At 36.2% G+C, this 9,372-nt stretch overlaps 1 long non-coding RNA gene across 1 annotated transcript; it reads left to right on the top strand.

The window, feature by feature from the left end:
* Nucleotides 1-573: 573 nt before the first annotated feature.
* Nucleotides 574-9,068, top strand: LOC129260496 (uncharacterized). Its single transcript, XR_010293636.1, has 5 exons — nucleotides 574-727; nucleotides 1,966-2,111; nucleotides 2,560-2,651; nucleotides 3,340-3,460; nucleotides 4,277-9,068. It is a non-coding gene; the product is annotated as an uncharacterized LOC129260496 (long non-coding RNA).
* Nucleotides 9,069-9,372: the final 304 nt, after the last annotated feature.

The raw sequence follows: 9,372 nt of genomic DNA, 5'->3' as shown, positions 1-9,372 counted from the left end.
AGGTATGAGTAGGTGAGGACTCGAGATGGCGCTATTGGTTTGTATCTGCTGTAAAGTAAACTATTGAGGACTGACATATTCCTGCTCGTGGTTAGCCATTGCCGTTGGGTATTTACTGTGTTCGATTCGCTGTCAGAGGATTTTAGTTCTGAATCGTAAAATCCCAATTCATAACGTTAACAAAGTTGTCCTCATTTTTCGAGGCTTTAAACATATTCCCACGTCCGTTTTCGTTCAGAACAACTTGGGGCTTTTGCTTGATTCCACTTTAATAATTTTGTGGATCTATTTTTGTTTTCAGTTATGTTAATGGAGACATGAGTTCCTGTATATTCATATAGTTTGAAAGCTTTCGAATATAATAATTTTTAGAGTTTATGATGTAGTTTAAAAGAATATTGTCCTACGTGAATTCGATTCAATTGAGTAATTTTCCTCTGACTTTTCATATTTTCAAGAATCAATTTACATACAACATAAGACAGCTAAATCAATTGGTACAATTGATAACGTATGTAATTGCGTGTTAATTCTTCAACCAAAGTCCTTATGATTGTATTAATTTCTATTTAGGTGCTGAGTTGGGGGTGATGCAATGCAACGCATAGGTGGAACCCGTTCTGTTATTGAACCCTACTGCAATTCCTCGTCGACATTATGCTCTGTTTTACCGAGATGAGAACAATAATTTGAGATGCACCGAGAGGACAAAACATTGAAGATAAAGGTAAGAGCATATGGCACCATAAATTAAAATTATAGTTACACCAACGCACCAACGACAGCATGAATACCTAAAACTGATCTGAAATTAAGGCTTTTGGTTAGGATGTTTATGCTGATAGAGTTTGGATAAGTTAGTTAATGATGTCAAGTATAAATTTTTGGGGGCGCGGAATCGACGGGCGGCTTCATGCCCCTCCCCACATTTTCAGTATCCTTACAGAAACGTGATAATGACAATTGCGAACGTATGCATGCTCATAACCTCACTCCCCCTTTCGAAATCGTTCCACGGCCCTTGCATGTACATGACTTAGGCATACTTCATGTACTTTCCAAGAGAATGTACTTCCCAGCTCAAGCATGTTTTATTACACTGAAACCCATTCAATATGTTCACTTGCAAATGTTGCCGTCCTGACAAGAGGATGTTACAATGTCACGGTTTAATTTCACAGTTGAGGAATGGTGCTCTCACTATCTTAGAATCTTGCAAACCAAGATAGAAATGGATAGAGGAGAAAATGGTTGTTGGATTTTTACTGGTAGAAAATCAAAATCGGGTCATGGCATGGTAGATGTAGTGATTTCAGGTTTAGGCAAAACGGTTAGATCAGCTCACCGGCTCTCCTATATGACCGTCATACATGGATCATGGAAGATATCGCCTAATCTTGAAGCTTCACATCTTTGTGGGACGCCATCTTGTATCAGACCATCACATCTGGTCCTAGAGACTCACGAGGATAATAAATCCAGACAAATTTGTCATGGTCTGGGCCATTGTTCAAATTCACAACATAGACCCAAGTGTATTATTTTACCTCGCTCTGACCGGTCTAGTACAGTTATGTATTCATAAACGTCTTTTTATCAAGCCTACGAGTTAATTTTTTTTTCAGGTAAGGCCCGCTAAAATGTTTATTTTTATGAAGGGAGCTAGGGAGATATGAAGGGAGACAATGGCTTACATATAAATTTAACTTTTTAACAAATATTGATGATTTAACAACATACTAAATCGATGTTCTGTTTTCGCCAAACATTGATACATTTTTCATGTTCTGCAACCGTTAGAATGATACAAAATTCAATATACATTTTGGTGACTGATGATCAAATGATCTGATTATCAACACATATGACTGTTCTATGTTTGTTGAATGAATTTAAAAATGATTAAATACCCTCTCAACACCTGTAAAATATTTGATTATTAATCTACCATTTCTTTTTCACTAGCGTTCAATTGACCTAACAAGTCTGCGAGTCTTGGTATTCGGAAAAAAAAAGGAATGGCTCGAATCTCATGTCTTCAACCATGGACCTACTACTCAACATCGCTCCGTCCCGATTTCACACCGGCACGAACTCATTGCCACACCGAGGTATCTTGACGCCCTCTACGTTCATTGTTGATAACTTAAGCCCCTTTCACGATTGGTCATGTTGGTCATTGGTGGTGCGACTGCTTACAACTGTTGCGATTGTGTGCAACATATATTGTGACCAAGTGATCGCAAACGGTCGCACGAGCAATTGTGAAGGACCCTTTAAGAAATTTGCCCACTTTTTAATGCCATGGATTTTTTTTCATATGCATGTAATTATCTAAATCATGTTTTCCCCTTACTAAAACTTGTAAATGAAACAAAACTTTTAATATATGCCAGACTTGACATTTTTATAGCGTTATACTTGACTTTAAACAAATAAAGTTATTTTAGACATTTTTGAACTCTAGATAAATGAATACGAATCTAATTTGGGACAATCCTATCTTTTATGATTGCGAATACATTCTTCAACAAAACTCTTTGATTTTATTTTGTTTAGGGGGGCTATTGTAGCTGCTGCAATGCGATTTAAAATGATATCCGCTCATAGATTGTCTCCAGTGCAAGTCCTTGGCGATCAACTTTTCTGAGGTAAGTAAAACAATTTGTGATGCTCCACATGCGATGTTCAATCCATTTTTAATAAAATCAATTACTCAGAGGCGGGAACGGTACTACAAGGGATAGGGAAGCAATCCCAAGAGCCCCTATATTATGTCAAGTCTTGACAAGCAAATACAAACTTATCTACAAAGCCCCTTTTGACGTCTTGAAGTCTTGATGCATTATGAAAATCATGATTCGGTAGTAATCATTTTCTTAAGAATCCACACTATCATTTTTTCCATTACATTAAATTTTCGCGGCACTGAGATCCTTCAATTGATCTTTCCTTCAAAAATGATTTTGTGATATTTTGTTTATTGTTTGATTGGTACGTACATGTATGTAGTGGGGGCTTTGCATTAGATCAAAGAAAGGATGCATGTTCATTCAGATTTTCCTCATGAATATGCATCATCAAAATCATGTGATGATAATAGTCTGTTGTTGGGTTCGAAAATATTTTGGTTATCGTAAACGAAGAAAGGGACCAACTTTCTTCTTAACTCGAAGACATCCAGAAGGAAAATAAGGTTAGTTTAAACATAAATGCAGTCTTTGTTGAAAAGAATTATGACTTTGGATTATTGTTTCTAATTATTATCTCTAGCTTACCTGCTCATAAGATCCGTACAATGCTCATCTTTTTTATCTATCGACCATTTCGTCTTGATAGTGATCCTTTGACATCTCAAGTATTCGAGGGAGCCATTGAAATGAAGTTAGCCTATATGCTACTAATTCAATCTTCTCCCGCTTTCCCAGATTCGTGTTGACACTGGCCCACAACCGATGAGGTAAGTTTCAAACTGATAAATTTATTATACATTACTTCCCTTAATTTGATCACAAACAATAGACAAATATCTAAAAACTTACACTTTTCTCGTTATTGTGTTATAGCTTTGATGAAATTCATTCACAAATGGGTGAGCAAAAAATCACAAAAAAGCATTTAATGGACGTGTATAAATTTCACCAAAAAATAACATGTCTAAAAAGTTCAGTCTCTGCTCTTTGATATAATGCCTGAATAAAACGAAAATAAGCATTTCATTTGTCCATGATATGGAAATTAGCTTTACATTTTATTCCAACAAAAGATGGGGTGAACATGATATTTTATCACGTAAGTTATATCAATATGCATTGTAATTGGCGATTCTCGACATAAAGAGATCCTTCACCCGGCCCCGCCCGGATCTGTCACTCTTTTTATATACAATTTGTAAAATGAGTTATATATATTTCTAAAATGGTAGCCTTTTTATGTTTGTGTTTTACTGAAAATTTCACAAGATTCACCCAAAATGTGTAGTTTGCTTTAGAAAATGCAGAAGCATCAATTGAACTACGTTCAAATTTATTTCTTTAAGGTGTAGTTATGTACAGATATACAGTAAAGTCCATAGCACATTCTAGCCAGATATCTTTCCATCTTGACCATTTTAACTTAAACAGTTTGAAATTGATTACTGTATGAATGATTGTCAGTGTATGTAATTATCTAATGTTGAAAACGATGTAAATATTGTTATCCATCTTTATTCCTCGCATTGTACATGCTGTGTTTATATACACAGATGCAGTAACGTTTTTGTTAATTTACATAGGATGCATCGATCTGAGAAGATAGATGATTGGAGAACATCATAATCATCAGGACACTGTAGCCATGGTAACCAGCCAGCTGAAACGGTGAAAGAAATTTTCTTATCCCATGACTCTTCACACTGAGTGACCCGATCCAGTAGACATCGTACACCACTCTTCAGCCGCAGCCTTTGATCATCAAGCAGTCTGCGATGTGAAACATGTGAAGCAAGCCAAGCAAGTCAAAGTTATGTCTTTTCTGTATGGTTATATGAAATTTGTAAGAAATTACGAATTATATAAATTATTTCATTACATTATGTACTGTACACTGATTTTAGTTATAAGATCTAAGGGGATGTTATCAGTTACATAAACAGATTACTTTGGAAATTCTAGATAGAAATTACCGTTAGATCCCCCCTGCGTATTGCGTATACCATATTACCTTGGAAAGAGTTATTCCCGAGTGCAACTCTTCCTATCATGTCACTACAGTTCTTTTATGGGATTTATAAAACATGAGAATATAGAAAGGAAGAGAAAATAGAAAAATTATTCATATGAATCATAATTCCAGAACGATCATAAACATAATATCGCATAGATCATGAGCTCAATGTTTAGGGGCATCTTCTAACGTTATAATTTTGTAGACTTTCTTGTGTATGAAAGTGAATTTCATCGTTCTTCATGGTATATGTATAAGAGCGAGCTGATTTATCTCGGCAAATATCAAAATAATGAGCCAAGTAAATGATTCTGCGTATGATAAATCGTCATTTCGTTTGGAATAGAAATGGTTTCAGTAAATATAAATCATTTCTGATCGACTAAGAAGGCCAAATTACAGATTTTCATACATTGAAATATAAGCATACATGAAAGAACTACACAATGTTCGATAGCAAGAGTAAAATGATATCAAAATTATTAGTTTTTGAAAGGTTTAATTGACTACTAGTTTACTTTTCCGTTTCAAATTCAACAAAATTTACCATGTAAAGCAAAATATAAATGACATATACGGGAACCTACTGGAAAGCACAATTTGTTCATGTGAGTTCCCTGCAATATGATGGATGAAGAGATACGGATCCCTTCAGGACTGAAAGTTCACATAAAAGGGTTAACGACGACAGTGAGAATAGGAAAAGTTTATGAATATTAAAGAAGGGAATAAAGAAATACTTATACGGATGGGACACCCCTCCTACGCTGCAGCGATATGTTTCCTGACATATCTAAAGCATTTTCTTTTCATTAGCATGCAGGGCAGTCAACTGCGCTATTACTGCCCCGCATCCTGGACATCTTAGTTTGTAATCATGGAAATGGCAAGATTCTTTTGTGTGTCCAGAGCCCCGAAAATTGAAAAAAAAAATCGCCGAATTGGGGACAGATAGTCGTTGTGTCGACTAGCTTGCCTCTCACTCTCTTTTTGATGCGTTTTGCATACGTTACCTTTGGGTCTGTAGTTCTCTTGCAGCTCATCAGCTGTTACGTCAAGGGGTACTGCGCCAATACAATTACACCCTTGGAACTATTCCAGAGTTTTTACCTGTATTCCTGCCCCAGTACATTAGAAAACATAATATATTGAAAAGCGATTGAGATACATTAATATATCTTGAAGTTAAAGTTCTTGATAAGGGAAAAGGTGTTCAAACTGTACTTTACCTATATAGTGTTGTCATGTCGAGGAATGCTGCTATAACGAAATCTTGATTCATGAATAATTTTTGAACATCTGTGTTGAGTCTAGTTAAATTATCGAAAACACTTCTCTTTGGAGTGAAGTCAGATTGAATGGGGACATCAAATTATGTTTCCAGTTCAGCTAAAATCTTGTAGTTATCATTCTTTCCATAATTTTGCACAGGACCGAGGTTAGTGAAACCGGTTTATAGGATTTAGCATCTGATTTGTCTTTATTTGCTTTTAATATTGGAACAACAATTGAGGATTTACATTTTAGCGGCAATTCAGATGTTTTCCATATTAAAACGAAAATACCTAGCAATATGATGATTGTAATATGGGGTAAAATCTTCATTAATTATTTCCAAAGTCAGTATTATTAAGCGATGTCTCGTCGTCTAATTCTTTTGGATTATGAAAGTTATCTCCAATGACATTTGCCTTCAATTCGTTATTTTGAATACTCTGCCCATCAATCTTTAGTGGAAGATCGGAAAATCTGCTTTTTGGTTTTTTTTTTCAAGCTCTAACTTTTTTTCACACCTCTGTAAGTGAGGTAGATCTATCAATTGTATCGCAATATTGTTCCCAAGAGTTCATTTTGGCTTGTCTCAAATTCGTTGTGCTACTGCCTTTTTAAATTTATAATCTAATCGGAAAATTGCAAAGTTTTTTTAATTTGCGATTGGCTCTATTACGTTTTCGAATAGCATCGTTGCATTCTTTGGTCCAGCATGAGTTTGTTAGGCGAGACGATTTTCGAGAATTAATTTTGAGTAGATAATTCCATTGCATTTTCTAAATTTTCTATAGAAGTGTCATATGAATCTTGGGTAGAACCCATGAATAATTGAGTTTGGTTAATATTTTCAATTTTTCTAAATTTTATATAGAAGTGTCATATGAATCTTGGGTAGAACCCATGAATAATTGAGTTTGGTTAATATTTTCAATTTTTTGTGTGTAGATTTCCCAGTTTGTTTTATGAACAGCTCATGAGCGGTTTGGGGGTTGCGGTTTATTTACAGTGACATTACTCTCGTTCATATTAATTTTGATTTGGATTACAAAATGATCACTATACCCAAAGTAGTACCCTCCACCAGTCCTCCTACTGGCTCCTAGCAGCAAGTGCACATGAAACCCTTGTTAGATCGAGACAAGACAATTTGCCAGTCCCGGGGTCAATTCGTGTATAACTCCCATCATTATTTTAGTAATACCAAATTATGATCGGAGATAAAATTTTCAACAATTTTACCAATATGATCCCCATTTGCACTCCCCATAAAGGGTTGTGACTGTTGAAATCCCCGCATACAATTACATTTTGTTCACTAGCACATACAATCGAGTCAAGATGATTGGACCTCATAGATTTTGGATTATAATAAAAGTTTTTAACTGTGTAAGAAGAGGATCCAATCGGCATTTTTACTTGTTGGTCTTTTTCTGGAGGAGTAAATATAGTGAGAGGTGAGTTATGTAGAATTGTGGGTATGAGATTGTGGAGGAGTAGAAGTTTGGACAACCCGCCTTGTAGATTATATTTTGGGGCGTTTGGATTAATAGGCATTGTTTGGAGATGCGTAGGTTTGGGGGGGAACATTTCCTCCCGTTTGGAGTGCGTTGGCGTAGCTTAAGCCGTTTGTAATTTTGGAGTTTTGGGGCATAGAATTTACTCTTTTGAGTGCTTCAGAATAAGTTACGTTTTCTGTGTACTTTACATTTTGTACACGTTTGGCTTTTTTATATGTTTCACATCCCTGGTATGCTGCGCTATGGTGCTTTCCGCACCTTAGGCAGATGAGGTCGTCCTTTTTTTTGACAATTTTCGAGGGTATGATTTCCCAAACACATCTTGTTTTCGATCTACACGTTAAGGTAACCAAAACCTTGACAGTTTTGGCACCTCTGTACCGGTGGTACATATTTTGATACTTTTTTGTAATGTATCCAATGTGGACACTTTTTGGCAGCGCTTCGCTTTGCTTAAAAGCCAAAAATTGTGGCGGTGGTATCGATGAGTTCGCCATTCACACGTTTTTTTATTCTTTTAACCATGAGAGTTAAACTCATCAAGGAGCTCCTCGTCCGTAACTGATTGAGTAATGCCTGTAATTACTCCTTTTGCTGGCGGGTTCTGTGTCCAAATAAAAGTTTTTAGATGCATATTGTCCAGGCTGTCTAGGTTTAAGGCTCTTTTCTTCTGTCTTTTGCCTTTCGTCTTTGCATTTCAAGAGGATACAACGTCCCCATTTTTTATTTGCTTTGGTTCCCCTATTTTCGATTTGATCTCGTTTGCCACATGAATAGGGTTTAGTTTGGAAATAGATTTGTGCTGCTCAATGGGAGCAAGGCAAATTGTTTGAAACATGGTATCATTTGATTGAGCCTCGCTCTTTTCTGGTGAGCTGTTGTTTCTCGCTCTCTTTTTGTTTGTGACGATTCCGAACTCGTCGGAATCATCAACACCACTAGCCATTTTATGTGTGTCTTTTTAAGATATTAGCTGGGGAAGAGTTTAGGGGGGAGACTTCCAATAACCTTGTCTGCAAGCTGGGTCCTGTAACCGGTATCTCCGACGATTGATAAGCAGAATTTGATGCGAAGTGTACTGTGAGAACAGAAAGCCGAAAATAAATCACCAGAAGAGAGTGAAGAGTATGAAGAGTAAGAATGTCGCAGCAATTTGGTCGTCGAGAGTGCGAGTGCCCAGTCCCAATCGCCCTATTTTCGCACCTTAGGCAGAGGGGGTATTCCTTTTGGGGGCAATTATCGAGGGTATGATTACCCCCACACCTAACGCATCTGGTTTTTGACACGTGTTTGTTTTAGGTGACCAAAACCTTGGCAGTTTTGCCACCTTTGTACCGGCGGTACGTATTGGATTTTGCGACCTTTTTGGTCATGTATCGAATGTGGATACTTTCTGGCAGCGCTTCGCCTTGCTTGAAAGACAAAATGATGGCGGTGGTGTCGATGAGTTCGCAATTTACGCGTTTCTTGATTCTTTTTACGGCGGTCACTCCTTGAGAATTAAGCTCATCAAGGAGCTCCTCGTCCGTAACGGATTGAGGAATGCCTGTGAGAAATGTGGGATGCACAAGAAACCAGCCCCATACCAAGGTTGCGGGCTAAAGAACTATGAGGCGCCGAATGTACCAATATTATATAGAACAATTATTTGTTATATAATCATTATTTATTAAATAATAACTATTATTTATATATAATTTACATTTTATTTGTAAATAACTACTATTATATGAAATATCATTTCTAATTATTTATATATAATTCCAAGTAATACTTCATTATTTGTAAATAATAATAGTTCGACATTCCATTATTTATAAATAATGATTATTTGTTTTTCATTATTTATAAATAATGATTATTTGTTTTTCATTAT

This window comes from Lytechinus pictus, chromosome 5 (assembly GCF_037042905.1).
Source record: "Lytechinus pictus isolate F3 Inbred chromosome 5, Lp3.0, whole genome shotgun sequence".
Classification (NCBI taxonomy): Eukaryota; Metazoa; Echinodermata; class Echinoidea; order Temnopleuroida; family Toxopneustidae; genus Lytechinus; species Lytechinus pictus.
Note: the sequence above shows the minus strand (reverse complement) of the source record. Positions and strands in the feature narration are given on the sequence as shown.